At 46.7% G+C, this 22143-nt stretch overlaps 1 protein-coding gene across 4 annotated transcripts in view; it reads right to left on the reverse strand.

Moving 5' to 3' along the window:
• CTU1 (cytosolic thiouridylase subunit 1) overlaps positions 1–22143 on the reverse strand; it is a 71072-nt gene that overhangs the window by 22244 nt on the left and 26685 nt on the right. Inside the window, exon 2 of one of the 4 annotated variants that reach the window (XM_056544539.1) lies at positions 1644–1772. The exons of the other annotated variants lie outside the window; for them this stretch is intronic. The gene's annotated coding sequence lies outside the window, so the exon portion shown is untranslated. The remainder of the gene's footprint in view (positions 1–1643; positions 1773–22143) is intronic. 4 annotated transcript variants of the gene reach the window in all.

Consider the following 22143-nt stretch of genomic DNA (forward strand, 5'->3'; position numbering starts at 1 on the left):
CCGGGCATGCTGGGAGTTGTAGTTTTACAACAACTGGAGGTCTGGAGACAGCTGCTATACATGGTCCGAGGTTGGAGATAGCTTCTCCTGGGCCGGACACGGGGAGTAAAGGAACACACCGATGTCAGGTTACGGATAACTGTCTTTACTGAGCTGGTGCAGATGGCATTACACGGGCAATCTGGTGTTGGGTGAGAGGATACAGCGTAACCCCTTGGGAGCCCTGTTGCCTTTTGCGAATTTTGTTCCGCGCCAGATAACTGGCGATCCCGGGGCGGAAGCTCGTGACGTCACAGTCACACCCCCTCAATGCAAGTCTATGGGAGGGGGGGGGGGTGACGGACATGGCCATGTGAAGGGGCGTGGCCATGACGTTAGTCCTGGGCGATATGACCAAAAATGAGTATCACAGTATTTTTCTAAAGTATCACGGTATCACGGTATTTCACGGTATTTTTATTTTTTTTACATTGAGACTTGCATTGAGGTGGCGCAGCGGAACTAAATGATCTGAACACTGGGGCAGCGGAGTGCCCTTTTAAATAGATGTAACAAACAACCCTACAGCCTCCAGCTGTTGCAAAACTACAACTCCCAGCATGTTGGACTATATAGTAGTGTATAGTATAGGTCAGTGTTTCCCAACTAGGGGTGCCTCCAGCTGTTGCAAAATTACAACTCCCAGCATGTTGGACTATATAGTAGTAGATAGTATAGGTCAGTGTTTCCCAACTAGGGATGCCTCCAGCTGTTGCAAAACTACTACTCCCAGCATGCCCGGACAGCCGTTGGCATGCTGGGAGTTGTAGTTTTGCAACAGCTGGAGGGACTCAACAGCTGGAGGGCCTACTGTAGGTATAGTATATTATACAGACCCCTGTCCATCCCAGAACCCTGACTCCCCTTCCCAGTTGCTGCAGGGACCGTCCGGGGAGGGTGGTCCGGGCCATCCATCCTTCCTGTAGTGTCCGGCGGCATTCCGGGTGGAGGGTGAACCGGTCCGGGCTGTCCTTCTTCTCCGGGGGTCCTCTTCTCCACTCCGGGCAGGCTCTGGCCTAGTAACGCTGCATAGACGCCGCTGCGCAGCGACGCAACTGACGTCACGGCGTCTATGCAGCGCACTAGGCCAGAGCCTGCCCGGAGTGGAGAAGAGGACCCCCGGAGAAGAAGGACAGCCCGGACCGGTTCACCCTCCACCCGGAATGCCGCCGGACACTACAGGAAGGATGGATGGCCCGGACCACCCCCATTACGGGTAAGTTTAATTATTTTTATTGACTCGGAGGGTGGGGGAGTGGCCCGACCAATATAGCGGTATGGACAAAAATCCATACCGTGGGAGAAAAAAAAACCGTATCCGGTTCATACCGGTATACCGCCCAGGACTACATGACGTCATGAGCTTCCGGCGCTGCATCCGACGCTCTGAACGAACACTGAGTGCAGCAGGGAGATTGCCGGGATTCCCAGATGGGGGACCCTATGATCAGACATCTTAGCTTCTTATCCTTTGGATAAGTGATAAGATGTCTAGGGGTGGAGTACCCCTTTAAATCTGCAAATCAATAGGATTACAGTGATACTAAATTTATACCGTTTTTGTTATGTTTTATTACTTTAAAAAAAATTTTTTTTTTAATGACCTTGCATCGCCATATTCTGAGTCCTATATCTTTTTTATAATCCCGTCCTCTGAGCTGTCAATGGCTGTCCGGGCATGCTGGGAGTTGTCGTTTTGTAACATGTGGAGGGACGCATTTTGGAGACCACTGCTGTAGGGGGTAAGAAAAATACGTAAAACAAAATCATAAAAAAAACTTCATAGTCAGAACATGCTGCAAAAAAGTGATCCCGGATGGAGAGGTGTACCTAATAAAGTGTCCGGGGTGGATAATGTCTGTGATAACCACTCAGGGGTAGAATATGAAGGGGGGGTCCCTGACATAACAGTGGGGGTGGGGCGGTGACGGTTCATCCCGGACCCAATCCTTATCTATCCTCCTTGCTGCTGATCCTGCAGATGCCTGATACCCACAGACATGACAGGTAAGACCTGTTCCCTACAATTTGCGACATTAATCATGTACATCGTGTAGATTCATCTGTCAACATTATTTATAAGATGTTAATATATGGCAAACAATTTATAATACGTGGAACAGCGTAACAAGTGTAACTAAATATATAAACAGCCGCAAGGAAAAGGGAGAGAGCCTGCAATGACCCGGAATTCTGCATTAATGAGTAATAAAATAATATTGTCACATTGATAGAACACAATGGAAACAATCCGGTAAGATGTACTAATCGTGTTGGGTAAACATTCACAGTGCAGGGGGAAATAGTTAGTGAGCACTTAAAATAGAATCACCTCCACCATATGTTTCATGTAAGTGGAGAAAGATGTATACAATGAAGAGAGGGAATATTACACCATTCCTCCCTGTAAATGCATTTTAGTTCATTAGAAATTCTGGGATACCCTGAGTGCAGCGCCCTCTTTAGGTCATAGACAGGATCAGTACAGGATAAGTAATGTAATGTATGTACACAGTGACCTCACCAGCAGAATAGTGAGTACAGCTCTGGAGTATAATACAGGATATATCTCAGGATCAGTACAGGATAAGTTATGTAATGTATGTACACAGTGACCTCACCAGCAGAATAGTGAGTACAGCTCTGGGGTATAATACAGGATATAACTCAGGATCAGTACAGGATAAGTAATGTAACGTATGTACACAGTGACCTCACCAGAAGAATAGTGAGTGCAGCTCTGGAGTATAATACAGGATATAACTCAGGATCAGTACAGGATAAGTAATGTATGTACACAGTGACCTCACCAGCAGAATAGTGAGTACAGCTCTGGAGTATAATACAGGATATAACTCAAGATCAGTACAGGATAAGTAATGTAATGTATGTACACAGTGACCTCACCAGCAGAATAGTGAGTACAGCTCTGGAGTATAATACAGGATATAACTCAGGATCAGTACAGGATAAGTAATGTATGTACACAGTGACCTCACCAGCAGAATAGTGAGTGCAGCTCTGGAGTATAATAGAGGATATAACTCAGGATCAGTACAGGATAAGTAATGTAATGTATGTACACAGTGACCTCACCAGCAGAATAGTGAGTACAGCTCTGGAGTATAATACAGGATATATCTCAGGATCAGTACAGGATAAGTAATGTAATGTATGTACACAGTGACCTCACCAGCAGAATAGTGAGTACAGCTCTGGGGTATAATACAGGATATAACTCAGGATCAGTACAGGATAAGTAATGTAACGTATGTACACAGTGACCTCACCAGAAGAATAGTGAGTGCAGCTCTGGAGTATAATACAGGATATAACTCAGGATCAGTACAGGATAAGTAATGTATGTACACAGTGACCTCACCAGCAGAATAGTGAGTACAGCTCTGGAGTATAATACAGGATATAACTCAAGATCAGTACAGGATAAGTAATGTAATGTATGTACACAGTGACCTCACCAGCAGAATAGTGAGTACAGCTCTGGAGTATAATACAGGATATAACTCAGGATCAGTACAGGATAAGTAATGTATGTACACAGTGACCTCACCAGCAGAATAGTGAGTGCAGCTCTGGAGTATAATAGAGGATATAACTCAGGATCAGTACAGGATAAGTAATGTAATGTATGTACACAGTGACCCCCACCAGCAGAATAGTGAGTACAGCTCTGGAGTATAATACAGGATATAACTCAGGATCAGCACAGGATAAGTAATGTAATGTATGTACACAGTGACCTCACCAGCAGAATAGTGAGTACAGCTCTAGAGCATATACAGGATATAACTCAGGATCAGTACAGGATAAGTAATGTAATGTATGTACACAGTGACCTCACCAGCAGAATAGTGAGTACAGCTCTGGAGTATAATACAGGATATAACTCAGGATCAGTACAGGATAAGTAATGTAATGTATATACACAGTGACCCCCACCAGCAGAATAGTGAGTACATAGGTGTCCTTTCTGTTATATTGTATTCTTTTTTGTATACATTCTTGTACTGTATGCTGTCCCCTGATGAACCTCATATTTATGGGGAGAAACATGTTGGGATGTTTTGCTGATGTCACAGGATTGCTGATTGCTGGGGGTCAGCTAAACACACTGGAGGTGGTATCGGTAGTTTTCAAGAGACTATACCACTAAATTCTGATGTACAGATTACTGTATGACCATATTGATGGTGAGGACAGATACCTCAGCATTCCTGCAGTGTTTCACCCATTGAAACATGACAGGTTAGACCTGTTCCCTGGGATTAGCGACATAATCTTTTAAATCTTGTAGATTCACCTCTGAACATTATTTACATGGTGTTAATACACTGCTCAAAAAAAATAAAGGGAGCACTTAGGAGGGTATTCCCCAATTTTTATTTATTTATAAATTTTTAGATCAACTGGCTCCAGAAAGTTAAACAGATTTGTAAATTACTTCTATTAAAAAATCTTAATCCTTCCGATAGTTGTCAGCTGCTGAAGTTGAATTGTTCTTTTCTGTCTGACCACAGTGCTCTCTGCTGACACCTCTGTCCATGTCAGGAACTGTCCGAAGCAGAAGAGGTTTGCTATAGGGATTCGCTCCTACTCTGGACAGCTCCCGAGACAGATGTCATCAGAGAGCAGTTAGACAGAAAAGAACAACTCAACTTCAGCAGCTGATGAGTACTGGAAGGATTAATATTTTTTTTAATAGAAGTAATTTACAAATCTGTTTAACTTTCTGGAGCCAGTTGAGATATATATATATATATATATATATATATATATATATAAAGTTTTTTTTCCTGGATAACCCCTTTAAACAACACAATGTAACTCCAAGTCAGTCACACTTCATACGACTAGTTCATTCATTCAGATCTAGGATGTGTTATGTTAGTGTTCCCATTTTTTTGAGCAGTATGTAACCCAAAAAATGTATAATATGTGCAACAGCGCAACGTATGTAACTAAATATATAAACAGCCTCAAGGAAAAGGGAATGACCTGGAATGACTTGGAATTCTGCATTAATGACTAATAAAATTCTATTTTCACATTGATAGGAGAACACTATGGAAGCAACCCGGCAGGATGTACTGACCGTGTTTGTAAGCACATTGGGTAAACGTCCACAGTGCAGGGGGGAAAATGAAGTGAGCTCTTATAATATAATCACCTCCACCTGTAATATTTATATGAAGATAAATAACATAACTCATTATATAGATGATATTTTTATGTCTGATACTTGTCTTTGTTTGTAACCCATAATTGTAAGCGCTGCGGAATCTGTAGGCGCTATATAAATAAATAAATTAATAAATATAGATCAATACATCTTTAAAGGGATACTCCGCTGCCCCATTGTTTGGAACATTTTGTTCCGAACGCTTGGAGCGGGCGGCGGGGGGTCATGACGTCAAGGCCACGCTCCTTGTAATGTCACGCCACGCGCCCTCAATGCAAGTCTATGAGAGGGGGCGTGGCTTCCGCCACGCCCCCTCTCATAGACTTGCATTGAGGGCGCGTGGTGCGACGTCACGAGGGGCGTGGCCATAACGTCACGACCCCCCGGCATTCTACATGAACGCCAGGTGCTGCACAGAGATCGTGGGAGTCCCAGCGACGGGACCCCCGCAATCAGACATCCCATCCCCTATTCTTTGCATAGGGGGTAAGATGTCTAGGGGTGGAGTACCCCTTTAAGCAGCGTGGCTTCTTTATAAATATAAATCCATTGGACGACAATGACCCTCATGGACCCCATTGATTTATAACTCGGTCCATCCAGTTCCAGGTTGGTATTATCTCTTTGGTTGGGAGACGTAGTCTCATGTAGCCTCCGATGCAGATGTGAGGAGACCCGAAATCATGAAATGTTGAACGTCGGCCTTCAGTACATCTGGGAGAGTAATGATTCTAATTGATACGAATTGATTTGTTCATTGTAGTATTGTGCCCGACTGCAGTGTTCGCCTTCCACTGTTATTATAATGTACTGTAATTATCCTGTTCTGATAATGAGAGGACAGGCCTGGTAGTAACGTCCCTGCTCGTCGGCAGCCGTGCGGTGGCGTCTGTAATTAGTTCGGGTGGCACTAACCTGTTGCTTTTGTTTCCATATTACGGTAATTATCTGTCACTCAAAACGGGACTTGTGAGCAATGAAGAATCTATATCTGGGTGGACACACGTGGACACTATCTGTCTGGCCTTAAAGGGGTACACTGGCCCTAAGACATCTTATCCCCTATCCAAAGGGTAGGGGATAAGATGTCTGACCGCGGGGGGGCCCGCCGTTGGGGACCCACGCAATCTTGCGTTCACCACCCACCTCTTTGAACTGCACGCCGTGCTGCCAGCTCACAAACTGCCGGGTGTCGACCACGAGGCCGGAGTATTGTGACGTCAAGACTCCGCCCCCATGTGACGTCATGCCCCGCCCCTGCTAGGCAAGTCTATGGGGGGGCTTGACTTCACGTTGGGGCAGAGTCGTGACGTCATGATACTCCGGCCCCATGGTCGGCACCCGGCAGTTTGTGAGCTGGTAGCGCGGCGTGCAGCTCAAAGTGGTGGGTGCCGAACGCCAGATTGTGGGGGTCGCCAGTGGCGGGACCCTTGTGGTTAGACATCTTATCCCCTATCCAAAGGAGATAGATGTCTTAGGGCTGGAGTATCCCTTTAACCAGAACTGCGTGGCTCTGTGTGGACTATGTATTCTTCTCGCCAGTCGCTGTTTGGAATTTGGTTTTAAATGCTTAGGGTGCATTCACACCACGTTTTGTGCATCTGCGGCACGGATTCGGTCATATCCTGACATATCACTCAATCCAGTGAACCTGTTCAGGGCTTTTTCAGACCGTATGGGCCAGAAGTACTAGGTGACTCAGTTCGGGTAATTTTCTGACCATATCAAACTTGCGGCCCGGGCCGAGACCCCAGCAGACCACGATTTTCAGTCCGGGCCAGTAGTACTAGGTGAGTATTTTTCTTTTTTTAAATGTAAAACCCCTTTAACGCATGGCACTCTCTGGGAGAATGCTTTGGACGACATGGGCAACTAGTTTTGCAACAGCTGGAGACACCCTGGTCGGGAAACACGGACCCAAGTTCTGTGAGGCTTGTTGTGTGCACTGGTTAACACCCGACTACTCTCATGGACTGAACTAGTACCCTCATATTGAGGGTGATTTATTGTGCTATCTGTGAGATTATATCTGTTCCCCTCACAACCAATCAGCTCAGCTTTCATTTTAGCACAGCAATATGAGAAATGAATGCTGAGCTCTGATTGGTTGCTGTAGGAAACTGTTCAGAGTATATATATATATATATATATATATATATATATATATTTATTTTTTTATTTTTGTATATATATATATATATATATATATATATATATGCCGTATATATACACACACATTTCCTTGCTCTTCTGCACATTGTGACCTCTATCCCACCTCATCTCCCTCACAGAAGGACTTGGCCTGACACAGAGCGGCGCCTGCTCCTAGTATATGGAGGACGTAACATGTTTCCACCGGCCACCACCTGCTTCCTCTGGGCAACATATCATGAGACAGGCACAACCGGTCTCCACAAGCACCATCCACCCGGGCATGTGCTGCAGAAAGACCATCTTCACTACAGTAATCCCACCACCTAGGCAATGAGTGTAGATATTTTATACTAAGATACTTATGCATACGTGCACAATACTGCCCCTTATATACAAGAATATAACTACTATAATACTGCCCCTTATATACAAGAATATAACTACTATAATACTGCTCCTATATACAAGAATATAACTACTATAATACTGGTCCTATATACAAGAATATAACTACTATAATACTGCTCCTATATACAAGAATATGACTACTATAATACTGCTCCTATATACAAGAATATAACTACTATAATACTGCTCCTATATACAAGAATATAACTACTATAATACTGCCTCCTATATACAAGAATATAACTACTATAATACTGCTCCTATATACAAGAATATAACTACTATAATAATGCTCCTATATACAAGAATATAACTACTATAATACTGCTCCTATATACAAGAATATAACTACTATAATACTGCTCCTATATACAAGAATATAACTACTATAATACTGCTCCTATATACAAGAATATAACTACTATAATACTGCCTCCTATATACAAGAATATAACTACTATAATACTGCTCCTATATACAAGAATATATCTACTATAATACTGCTCCTATATACAAGAATATAACTACTATAATACTGCTCCTATATATATATATAAAAATATAACTACTATAATACTGCCTCCTATATACAAGAATATAACTACTATAATACTGCTCCTATATACAAGAATATAACTACTATAATACTGCTCCTATATACAAGAATATAACTACTATAATACTGCTCCTATATACAAGAATATAACTACTATAATACAGCTCCTATATACAAGAATATAACTACTATAATACTGCTCCTATATACAAGAATATAACTACTATAATACTGCCTCCTATATACAGGAATATAACTACTATAATACTGCTCCTATATACCAGAATATAACTACTATAATACTGCCTCCTATATACAAGAATACTCCTACTATAATACTGCTCCTATATACCAGAATATAACTACTATAATACTGCTCCTATATACAAGTATATAACTACTATAATACTGCTCCTATATACAAGAATATAACTACTATAATACTGCTCCTATATACCAGAATATAACTACTATAATACTGCTCCTATATACAAGAATATAACTACTATAATACTGCCCCTATATACAAGAATATAACTACTATAATACTGCTCCTATATACAAGAATATAACTTCTATAATACTGCTCCTATATACAAGAATATAACTACAATAATACTGCCCCTATATACAAGAATATAACTACTATAATACTGCTCCTATATACAAGAATATAACTACAATAATACTGCCCCCTATGTACATAATGGAAGTTGTAGCTTTGCTACAGCTGGAGAGCTACTTGAACCAAGGTGATCGGTGGGGGTCCCAGCAGTCGGACCCAACATAACAAATGGGCTGCATAGTCTAAAATGCCTGAGCCTATTTTTTGTTCCATTGTGGCCCTGGATCACAGGGTGCCGATTAGTTGTCGTGGCAGCTAGGTTGCTTCTGAAGGCATCTATGGCTGCTATGTCAGATCTGCTAGTACAGCCTGCCTTAGGAGTGCTACTGACCAGAACAATAATGGAAAGTATTAGCGAAGTTTCTCAACATTTCATGGAAATTCCCTTTTAGCAATGATGTCAGATGAGCAATTAGGTGTCAAGAATTCATGTATGTGCATGTCATATAATGGTAGACAATGTGTGATATGTGATACAGCGGGGGAGGAGCTTATAGCAGCAGGGGAGGGGCTTACGGCCACTCTTGCAGCTGTGACCGTTGTAACACCTGCTGCTCTGAATAGTTTACATTAGTATTAGGTGTGGGTGTAGTGATTGTTCTTGACATTTAAATAAGACGTGTCACAAACAATTCACCTTTCTGGAACTTTGAATAAACTCAGAAACTTCCTTATACCTCGTCACTAGTCACAGAGAAATGGCAGAAATTTGGGCTTATAACCAGGGCAGCTTCCTTTTACCACATCCCTCCATCTAATCAGATAAAAAAATCTCCTGAAATATAACTACTATAACACTGCTCTATATACAAGAATATATCTACTATAATACTGCTCCTATATACAAGAATATAACTACTATAATACTGCTCCTATATACAAGGATATAACTACTATAATACTGCTCCTAGATACAAGAATATAACTACTATAATACTGCTCCTATATACAAGAATATAACTACTATAATACTGCCTCTTATATACAAGAATATAACTACTATAATACTACTGCTATATACAAGAATATAACTACTATAATACTGCTCCTATATACAAGAATATAACTACTATAATACTGCTCCTATATACAAGAATATAACTACTATAATACTGCCTCCTATATAAAAGAATATAACTACTATAATACTGCTCCTATATACAAGAATATAACTGCTATAATACTGTTCCTATATACAAGAATATAACTACTATAATACTGCTCCTATATACAAGAATATAACTACTATAACACTGCTCTATATACAAGAATATATCTACTATAATACTGCCTCCTTTATACAAGAATATAACTACTATAATACTGCCTCCTATATACAAGAATATAACTACTATAATACTGCCTCCTATATAAAAGAATATAACTACTATAATACTGCTCCTATATACAAGAATATAACTACTATAACACTGCTCTATATACAAGAATATATCTACTATAATACTGCTCCTATTTACAAGAATATAACTACTATAATACTGCTCCTATATACAAGAATATAACTACTATAATACTGCTCCTATATACAAGAATATAACTACTATAATACTGCTCCTATATACAAGAATATAACTACTATAATACTGTCTCTGTTACGCCGAGCGCTCCGGGTCCCCGCTCCTCCCCGGAGCGCTCGCTTCACTCCCTCCGCTGCAGCGCTCCGGTCACGTCCTCTGACCCGGGGCGCTGCGATCCTGCTGCCAGCCGGGATGCGATTCGCGATGCGGGTAGCGCCCGCTCGCGATGCGCACCCCGGCTCCCCTACCTGACTCGCTCCCCGTCTGTTCTGTCCCGGCGCGCGCGGCCCCGCTCCCTAGGGCGCGCGCGCGCCGGGTCTCTGCGATTTAAAGGGCCACTGCGCCGCTGATTGGCGCAGTGGTTCCAATTAGGGTTTTCACCTGTGCACTTCCCTATATTACCTCACTTCCCTTGCACTCCCTTGCCGGATCTTGTTGCCTTAGTGCCAGTGAAAGCGTTCCTTGTGTGTTCCTTGCCAGTGTTTCCAGACCTTCTGCCGTTGCCCCTGACTACGATCCTTGCTGCCTGCCCCGACCTTCTGCTACGTCCGACCTTGCTTCTGCCTACTCCCTTGTACCGCGCCTATCTTCAGCAGCCAGAGAGGTGAGCCGTTGCTAGTGGATACGACCTGGTCACTACCGCCGCAGCAAGACCATCCCGCTTTGCGGCGGGCTCTGGTGAAAACCAGTAGTGGCTTAGAACCGGTCCACTAGCACGGTCCACGCCAATCCCTCTCTGGCACAGAGGGTCCACTACCTGCCAGCCGGCATCGTGACAGTCTCCTATATACAAGAATATAACTACTATAATACTGCCTCCTATATAAAAGAATATAACTGTTACGCCGAGCGCTCCGGGTCCCCGCTCCTCCCCGGAGCGCTCGCTTCACCTCCTCCGCTGCAGCGCCCCGGTCACGTCCTCTGACCCGGGGCGCTGCGATCCTGCTGCTAGCCGGGATGCGATTCGCGATGCGGGTAGCGCCCGCTCGCGATGCGCACCCCGGCTCTCCTACCTGACTCGCTCCCCGTCTGTTCTGTCCCGGCGCGCGCGGCCCCGCTCCCTAGGGCGCGCGCGCGCCGGGTCTCTGCGATTTAAAGGGCCACTGCGCCGCTGATTGGCGCAGTGGTTCCAATTAGAGTTATCACCTGTGCACTCCCTATATTACCTCACTTCCCTTGCACTCCCTTGCCGGATCTTGTTGCCTTAGTGCCAGTGAAAGCGTTCCTTGTGTGTCCCTTGCCAGTGTTTCCAGACCTTCTGCCGTTGCCCCTGACTACGATCCTTGCTGCCTGCCCCGACCTTCTGCTACGTCCGACCTTGCTTCTGCCTACTCCCTTGTACCGCGCTATCTTCAGCAGCCAGAGAGGTGAGCCGTTGCTAGTGGATACGACCTGGTCACTACCGCCGCAGCAAGACCATCCCGCTTTGCGGCGGGCTCTGGTGAAAACCAGTAGTGGCTTAGAACCGGTCCACTAGCACGGTCCACGCCAATCCCTCTCTGGCACAGAGGGTCCACTACCTGCCAGCCGGCATCGTGACAGTAGATCCGGCCATGGATCCCGCTGAAGTTCCTCTGCCAGTTGTCGCTGACCTCACCACGGTGGTCGCCCAGCAGTCACAACAGATTGCGCAACAAGGCCAACAGCTGTCTCAACTGACCGTTATGCTACAACAGTTGCTACCACAGCTTCAGCAGTCATCTCCTCCGCCAGCTCCTGCACCTCCTCCGCAGCGAGTGGCCGCTCCTGGGATACGCTTATCCTTGCCGGATAAGTTTGATGGGGACTCTAAGTTTTGCCGTGGCTTCCTTTCCCAATGTTCCCTGCATCTGGAGATGATGTCGGACCTGTTTCCCACTGAAAGGTCTAAGGTGGCTTTCGTAGTCAGTCTTCTGTCCGGAAAAGCCCTGTCATGGGCCACACCGCTCTGGGACCGCAATGACCCCGTCACTGCCTCAGTACACTCCTTCTTCTCGGAAATCCGAAGTGTCTTTGAGGAACCTGCCCGAGCCTCTTCTGCTGAGACTGCCCTGTTGAACCTGGTCCAGGGTAATTCTTCCGTTGGCGAGTATGCCGTACAATTCCGTACACTTGCTTCAGAATTGTCCTGGAATAATGAGGCCCTCTGCGCGACCTTCAAAAAAGGCCTATCCAGCAACATTAAAGATGTTCTGGCCGCACGAGAAATTCCTGCTAATCTACATGAACTTATTCACCTAGCCACTCGCATTGACATGCGTTTTTCTGAAAGGCGTCAGGAACTCCGCCAAGATATGGACTCTGTTCGCACGAGGCGTTTCGTCTCCTCGGCTCCTCTCTCCTCTGGTCCCCTGCAATCTGTTCCTGTGCCTCCCGCCGTGGAGGCTATGCAGGTCGACCGGTCTCGCCTGACACCTCAAGAGAGGACACGACGCCGTATGGAGAACCTCTGCCTGTACTGTGCTAGTACCGAACACTTCCTGAGGGATTGTCCTATCCGTCCTCCCCGCCTGGAAAGACGTACGCTGACTCCGCACAAAGGTGAGACAGTCCTTGATGTCTACTCCGCTTCTCCACGTCTTACTGTGCCTGTGCGGATGTCTGCTTCTGCCTTCTCCTTCTCTACAGTGGCCTTCTTGGACTCTGGTTCTGCAGGAAATTTTATTTTGGCCTCCCTCGTCAACAGGTTCAACATCCCAGTGACCAGTCTCGCCAGACCCCTCTACATCAATTGTGTAAATAATGAAAGATTGGACTGTACCATACGTTTCCGCACGGAGCCCCTTCTTATGAGCATCGGATCTCATCATGAGAGGATTGAACTTTTGGTCCTCCCCAATTGCACCTCGGAGATTCTCCTTGGACTTCCCTGGCTTCAACTTCATTCCCCAACCCTGGATTGGTCCACTGGGGAGATCAAGAGTTGGGGGTCCTCTTGTTCCAAGAACTGTCTAAAACCGGTTCCCAGTAACCCTTGCCGTAACTCTGTGGTTCCTCCAGTAACCGGTCTCCCCAAGGCCTATATGGACTTCGCGGATGTTTTCTGCAAAAAACAAGCTGAGACTCTACCTCCTCACAGGCCTTATGATTGCCCTATCGACCTCCTCCCGGGTACTACTCCACCCCGGGGCAGAATTTATCCTCTCTCTGCCCCAGAGACTCTTGCCATGTCCGAATACGTCCAGGAGAATCTAAAAAGGGGCTTTATCCGTAAATCCTCCTCTCCTGCCGGAGCCGGATTTTTCTTTGTCTCCAAAAAAGATGGCTCCCTACGTCCTTGCATTGACTACCGCGGTCTTAATAAAATCACGGTTAAGAACCGCTACCCCTTACCCCTCATCTCTGAACTCTTTGATCGCCTCCAAGGTGCCCACATCTTCACTAAATTGGACTTAAGAGGCGCCTATAACCTCATCCGCATCAGAGAGGGGGACGAGTGGAAAACGGCATTTAACACCAGAGATGGACACTTTGAGTATCTGGTCATGCCCTTTGGACTGTGCAATGCCCCTGCCGTCTTCCAAGACTTTGTCAATGAAATTTTTCGTGATCTATTATACTCCTGTGTTGTGGTATATCTGGACGATATCCTAATTTTTTCTGCCAATCTAGAGGAACACCGCCGGCATGTCCGTATGGTTCTTCAGAGACTTCGTGACAACCAACTCTATGCCAAAATTGAGAAATGTCTGTTTGAATGCCAATCTCTTCCTTTTCTAGGATATTTGGTCTCTGGCCAGGGACTACAGATGGATCCAGACAAACTCTCTGCCGTCTTAAATTGGCCACGCCCCTCCGGACTCCGTGCTATCCAACGCTTTTTGGGGTTCGCCAATTATTACAGGCAATTTATTCCACATTTTTCTACCATTGTGGCTCCTATCGTGGCTTTAACCAAGAAAAATGCTGATCCCAAGTCCTGGCCTCCTCAAGCAGAAGACTCCTTTAAACAACTCAAGTCTGCCTTTTCTTCGGCTCCCGTGCTCTCCAGACCTGACCCTTCCAAACCCTTCCTATTGGAGGTTGATGCCTCCTCAGTAGGAGCTGGAGCTGTTCTTCTACAAAAAAATCCTTCCGGGCATGCTGTCACTTGTGGTTTTTTCTCTAGGACCTTCTCTCCAGCGGAGAGGAACTACTCCATCGGGGATCGAGAACTTCTAGCCATTAAATTAGCACTTGAGGAATGGAGGCATCTGCTGGAGGGATCAAGATTTCCTGTTATTATCTACACCGACCACAAGAACCTCTCCTACCTCCAGTCGGCCCAACGGCTGAATCCTCGCCAGGCCCGGTGGTCTCTGTTCTTTGCCCGATTTAATTTTGAGATTCACTTTCGTCCTGCCGATAAGAACATTAGAGCCGATGCTCTCTCTCGTTCCTCGGATGCCTCAGAAGTTGATCTCCCTCCGCAACACATCATTCCACCTGACTGCCTGATCTCCACTTCTCCTGCCTCCATCAGACAGACTCCTCCAGGAAAGACCTTTGTTTCTCCACGCCAACGCCTCGGAATCCTCAAATGGGGTCACTCCTCCCATCTCGCAGGTCATGTGGGCATCAAGAAATCTGTGCAACTCATCTCCCGCTTCTATTGGTGGCCAACTCTGGAGACGGATGTTGGGGACTTTGTGCGAGCCTGCACTATCTGTGCCCGGGATAAGACTCCTCGCCAGAAGCCCGCTGGTTTTCTTCATCCTCTGCCTGTCCCCGAACAGCCTTGGTCTCTGATTGGTATGGATTTTATTACTGATTTACCCCCTTCCCGTGGCAACACCGTTATTTGGGTGGTCGTTGATCGATTCTCCAAAATGGCACATTTCATTCCTCTTCCTGGTCTTCCTTCTGCGCCTCAGTTGGCTAAACAATTTTTTGTACACATTTTTCGTCTTCACGGGTTGCCTACGCAGATTGTCTCGGATAGAGGGGTCCAATTCGTGTCTAAATTCTGGAGAGCTCTCTGTAAACAACTCAAGATTAAATTAAATTTTTCCTCTGCATATCATCCCCAGTCCAATGGACAAGTAGAAAGAATTAACCAGATCCTGGGTGATTATTTGCGACATTTTGTTTCCTCCCGCCAGGATGACTGGGCAGATCTCCTTCCATGGGCCGAATTCTCGTATAACTTCAGGGTCTCTGAATCTTCCTCCAAATCCCCATTTTTCGTGGTGTACGGCCGTCACCCTCTTCCCCCCCTCCCTACCCCCTTGCCCTCTGGTCTGCCCGCTGTGGATGAAATTTCTCGTGACCTTTCCATTATATGGAGAGAGACCCAAAATTCTCTCTTACAGGCTTCTTCACGCATGAAGAGGTTCGCGGATAAGAAAAGAAGAGCTCCCCCCGTTTTTTCCCCTGGAGACAAGGTATGGCTCTCCGCTAAATATGTCCGCTTCCGTGTCCCTAGCTACAAGTTGGGACCACGCTATCTTGGTCCTTTCAAAATTCTGTGTCAAATTAATCCTGTCTCTTATAAACTTCTTCTTCCTCCTTCTCTTCGTATCCCTAATGCCTTTCACGTCTCTCTTCTCAAACCACTCATCCTCAACCGTTTTTCTCCCAAATCTGTTCCTCCCACTCCTGTTTCCGGCTCCTCGGACGTCTTCTCGGTCAAGGAGATTTTGGCTGCCAAAAAGGTCAGAGGAAAAAATTTTTTTTTAGTAGACTGGGAGGGTTGTGGTCCTGAAGAGAGATCCTGGGAACCTGAGGACAACATCCTTGACAAAAGTCTGCTCCTCAGGTTCTCAGGCTCCAAGAAGAGGGGGAGACCCAAGGGGGGGGGTACTGTTACGCCGAGCGCTCCGGGTCCCCGCTCCTCCCCGGAGCGCTCGCTTCACCTCCTCCGCTGCAGCGCCCCGGTCACGTCCTCTGACCCGGGGCGCTGCGATCCTGCTGCTAGCCGGGATGCGATTCGCGATGCGGGTAGCGCCCGCTCGCGATGCGCACCCCGGCTCTCCTACCTGACTCGCTCCCCGTCTGTTCTGTCCCGGCGCGCGCGGCCCCGCTCCCTAGGGCGCGCGCGCGCCGGGTCTCTGCGATTTAAAGGGCCACTGCGCCGCTGATTGGCGCAGTGGTTCCAATTAGAGTTATCACCTGTGCACTCCCTATATTACCTCACTTCCCTTGCACTCCCTTGCCGGATCTTGTTGCCTTAGTGCCAGTGAAAGCGTTCCTTGTGTGTCCCTTGCCAGTGTTTCCAGACCTTCTGCCGTTGCCCCTGACTACGATCCTTGCTGCCTGCCCCGACCTTCTGCTACGTCCGACCTTGCTTCTGCCTACTCCCTTGTACCGCGCTATCTTCAGCAGCCAGAGAGGTGAGCCGTTGCTAGTGGATACGACCTGGTCACTACCGCCGCAGCAAGACCATCCCGCTTTGCGGCGGGCTCTGGTGAAAACCAGTAGTGGCTTAGAACCGGTCCACTAGCACGGTCCACGCCAATCCCTCTCTGGCACAGAGGGTCCACTACCTGCCAGCCGGCATCGTGACAATAACTACTATAATACTGCTCCTATATACAAGAATATAACTGCTATAATACTGTTCCTATATACAAGAATATAACTACTATAATACTGCTCCTATATACAAGAATATAACTACTATAACACTGCTCTATATACAAGAATATATCTACTATAATACTGCTCCTATATACAAGAATATAACTACTATAATACTGCTCCTATATACAAGAATATAACTACTATAATACTGCTCCTATATACAAGAATATAACTACTATAATACTGCCTCCTATATACAAGAATATAACTACTATAATACTGCTCCTATATACAAGAATATAACTACTATAATACTGCTCCTATATACAAGAATATAACTACTATAATACTGCTCCTATATACAAGAAGATAACTACTATAATACTGCTCCTATATACAAGAATATAACTACTATAATACTGCTCCTATATACAAGAATATAACTACTATAACACTGCCCCTATATACAAGAATATAACTACTATAATACTGCTTCTATATACAAGAATATAACTACTATAATACTGCTCCTATATACAAGAATATAACCACTATAATATTGCTCTATATACAAGACTATATCTACTATAATACTGCTCCTATATACAAGAATATAACTGTTACGCCGAGCGCTCCGGGTCCCCGCTCCTCCCCGGAGCGCTCGCTACACTTCCCTCACTGCAGCGCCCCGGTCGGTTCCACGGACCCGGGGCGCTGCGTTACCACCTCCGGCCGGGATGCGATTCGCGATGCGGGTAGCGCCCGCTCGCGATGCGCACCCCGGCTCCCGTACCTTACTCGCTCCCCGTCAGTTCTGTCCCGGCGCGCGCGGCCCCGCTCCCTAGGGCGCGCGCGCGCCGGGTCTTTGCGATTTAAAGGGCCACTGCACCGCTGATTGGTGCAGTGGTTCCAATTAGTGTTTACACCTGTGCACTTCCCTATATCACCTCACTTCCCCTTCACTCCCTCGCCGGATCTTGTTGCCCTAGTGCCAGTGAAAGCGTTCCTTGTGTGTTCCTTGCCTGTGATTCCAGACCTTCTGCCGTTGCCCCTGACTACGATCCTTGCTGCCTGCCCCGACCTTCTGCTACGTCCGACCTTGCTTCTGTCTACTCCCTTGTACCGCGCCTATCTTCAGCAGCCAGAGAGGTTGAGCCGTTGCTAGGGGATACGACCTGGTCACTACCGCCGCAGCAAGACCATCCCGCTTTGCGGCGGGCTCTGGTGAAAACCAGTAGTGACTTAGAACCGATCCTCTAGCACGGTCCACGCCAATCCCTCTCTGGCACAGAGGATCCACTACCTGCCAGCCGGCATCGTGACAGTAGATCCGGCCATGGATCCCGCTGAAGTTCCTCTGCCAGTTGTCGCTGACCTCACCACGGTGGTCGCCCAGCAGTCACAACAGATTGCGCAACAAGGCCAACAGCTGTCTCAACTGACTGTTATGCTACAACAGTTACTACCACAGCTCCAGCAATCATCTCCTCCGCCAGCTCCTGTACCTCCTCCGCAGCGAGTGGCCGCTTCTGGAATACGACTATCCTTGCCGGATAAATTTGATGGGGACTCTAAGTTTTGCCGTGGCTTTCTTTCCCAATGTTCATTACACTTGGAGATGATGTCGGACCAGTTCCCCACTGAAAGGTCTAAGGTGGCTTTCGTAGTCAGCCTGCTGTCTGGAAAAGCCCTGGCTTGGGCCACACCGCTCTGGGACCGCAATGACCCCGTCACTGCCTCTGTACACTCCTTCTTCTCGGAAATTCGAAGTGTCTTTGAGGAACCTGCCCGAGCCTCTTCTGCTGAGACTGCCCTGTTGAACCTGGTCCAGGGTAATTCTTCCGTTGGCGAGTATGCCGTACAGTTCCGTACCCTTGCTTCAGAATTATCCTGGAATAATGAGGCACTCTGCGCGACCTTTAAAAAAGGCCTATCCAGCAACATTAAAGATGTTCTGGCCGCACGAGAAATCCCTGCTAACCTACATGAACTCATCCATCTTGCCACTCGCATTGACATGCGTTTTTCCGAACGGCGTCAGGAGCTCCGCCAGGATATGGACTCTGTTCGCACGAGGCGTTTCTTCTCCCCGGCTCCTCTCTCCTCTGGTCCCCTGCAATCTGTTCCTGTGCCTCCCGCCGTGGAGGCTATGCAGGTCGACCGGTCTCGCCTGACACCCCAAGAGAGGACACGACGCCGCATGGAGAATCTCTGCCTGTACTGTGCTAGTACCGAACACTTCCTGAAGGATTGTCCTATCCGTCCTCCCCGCCTGGAAAGACGTCCGCTGACTCCGCACAAAGGTGAGACAGTCCTTGATGTCTACTCTGCTTCTCCACGTCTTACTGTGCCTGTGCGGATGTCTGCCTCTGCCTTCTCCTTCTCTGCTGTGGCCTTCTTGGACTCTGGATCTGCAGGAAATTTCATCTTAGCCTCTCTCGTCAACAGGTTCAACATCCCGGTGACCAGTCTCGCCAGACCCCTCTACATCAATTGTGTAAACAATGAAAGATTGGACTGTACTATACGTTTCCGCACGGAGCCCCTTCTAATGTGCATCGGATCTCATCACGAGAGGATTGAACTGTTGGTCCTCCCCAATTGCACTTCTGAAATCCTTCTTGGACTTCCCTGGCTTCAACTCCATTCCCCAATCCTGGATTGGTCCACTGGGGAGATCAAGAGTTGGGGGCCCTCTTGTTCCAAGGACTGCTTAAAACCGGTTCCCAGTAAACCTTGCCGTGTCCCTGTGCTTCCTCATGTAACCGGTCTCCCTAAGGCCTATATGGACTTTGCGGACGTTTTTTGCAAAAAACAAGCTGAGACTCTACCTCCTCACAGGCCTTATGATTGTCCCATTGACCTCCTCCCGGGCACTACTCCACCCCGGGGCAGAATCTATCCTCTGTCCGTCCCAGAGACTCTTGCCATGTCTGAATACGTCCAAGAAAATTTAAAAAAGGGCTTTATCCGTAAATCCTCCTCTCCTGCCGGAGCCGGATTTTTCTTTGTGTCCAAAAAAGATGGCTCTCTACGTCCTTGCATTGACTACCGCGGTCTTAATAAAATCACGGTTAAGAACCGCTACCCCCTACCCCTCATCTCTGAACTCTTTGATCGTCTCCAAGGTGCCCATATTTTTACCAAACTGGACTTAAGAGGTGCTTATAATCTCATCCGCATCAGAGAGGGGGATGAATGGAAAACGGCATTTAACACCAGAGATGGACACTTTGAGTATCTGGTCATGCCCTTTGGTCTATGCAACGCCCCTGCCGTCTTCCAAGACTTTGTTAATGAAATTTTTCGTGATCTACTATACTCCTGTGTTGTTGTATATCTGGACGATATCCTGATTTTTTCTGCCAATCTTGAAGAACACCGCCAGCATGTCCGTATGGTTCTTCAGAGACTTCGTGATAATCAACTCTATGCCAAAATAGAGAAATGTCTGTTTGAATGCCAATCTCTTCCTTTTCTAGGATACTTGGTCTCTGGCCAGGGACTACAAATGGACCCAGATAAACTCTCTGCCGTCTTAGATTGGCCACGCCCCTCCGGACTCCGTGCCATCCAACGTTTTTTGGGGTTCGCCAATTATTACAGGCAATTTATTCCACATTTTTCTACCATTGTGGCTCCTATTGTGGCTTTAACAAAAAAAAATGCCGATCCCAAGTCTTGGCCTCCTCAAGCGGAAGACGCCTTTAAACGACTCAAGTCTGCCTTTTCTTCGGCTCCCGTGCTCTCCAGACCTGACCCATCTAAACCCTTCCTATTGGAGGTTGATGCCTCCTCAGTGGGAGCTGGAGCTGTCCTTCTACAAAAAAACTCTTCCGGGCATGCTGTTACTTGTGGTTTTTTTTCCAGGACCTTCTCTCCGGCGGAGAGGAACTACTCCATCGGGGATCGAGAGCTTCTAGCCATTAAATTAGCACTTGAGGAATGGAGGCATCTGCTGGAGGGATCAAGATTTCCAGTTATTATTTACACCGATCACAAGAACCTCTCCTACCTCCAGTCTGCCCAACGGCTGAATCCTCGTCAGGCCAGGTGGTCTCTGTTCTTTGCCCGATTTAATTTTGAAATTCACTTTCGGCCTGCTGATAAAAACATTAGGGCCGATGCTCTCTCTCGTTCCTCAGATGCCTCTGAAATTGAACTCTCTCCTCAACACATCATTCCTCCTGACTGCCTGATTTCCACTTCTCCAGCCTCCATCAGGCAAACTCCTCCAGGAAAGACCTTTGTTTCTCCACGCCAACGCCTTGGGATCCTCAAATGGGGTCACTCCTCCCATCTCGCAGGTCATGCGGGCATCAAGAAATCTGTGCAACTCATCTCTCGCTTCTATTGGTGGCCGACTCTAGAGACTGATGTGGTGGACTTTGTGCGAGCCTGCACTATCTGTGCCCGGGATAAGACTCCTCGCCAGAAGCCCGCTGGTTTTCTTCATCCTCTACCTGTCCCCGAACAACCTTGGTCTCTGATTGGTATGGATTTTATTACTGACTTACCCCCATCCCATGGCAACACTGTTATTTGGGTGGTCGTTGATCGATTCTCCAAAATGGCACATTTCATCCCTCTTCCTGGTCTTCCTTCAGCGCCTCAGTTGGCTAAACAATTTTTTGTACACATTTTTCGTCTTCACGGGTTGCCTACACAGATCGTCTCGGATAGAGGCGTCCAATTTGTGTCTAAATTCTGGAGGGCTCTCTGTAAACAACTCAAGATTAAATTAAATTTTTCTTCTGCATACCATCCTCAATCCAATGGACAAGTAGAGAGAATTAACCAGATCTTGGGTGACTATTTACGACATTTTGTTTCCTCCCGCCAGGATGACTGGGCAGATCTTCTACCTTGGGCCGAATTCTCGTATAATTTCAGAATCTCTGAATCTTCCTCCAAATCTCCGTTTTTCGTGGTGTACGGCCGTCACCCTCTTCCCCCCCTCCCTACCCCCTTGCCCTCTGGTCTGCCCGCTGTGGATGAAATTTCTCGTGATCTTTCCACCATATGGAAAGAGACCCAAAATTCTCTCTTACAGGCTTCTTCTCGCATGAAGAGATTCGCAGATAAGAAAAGAAGAGCTCCTCCCATTTTTTCCCCTGGAGACAAGGTATGGCTCTCCGCTAAA

Source organism: Hyla sarda, chromosome 10, assembly GCF_029499605.1.
Source record: "Hyla sarda isolate aHylSar1 chromosome 10, aHylSar1.hap1, whole genome shotgun sequence".
Taxonomy (NCBI): Eukaryota; Metazoa; Chordata; class Amphibia; order Anura; family Hylidae; genus Hyla; species Hyla sarda.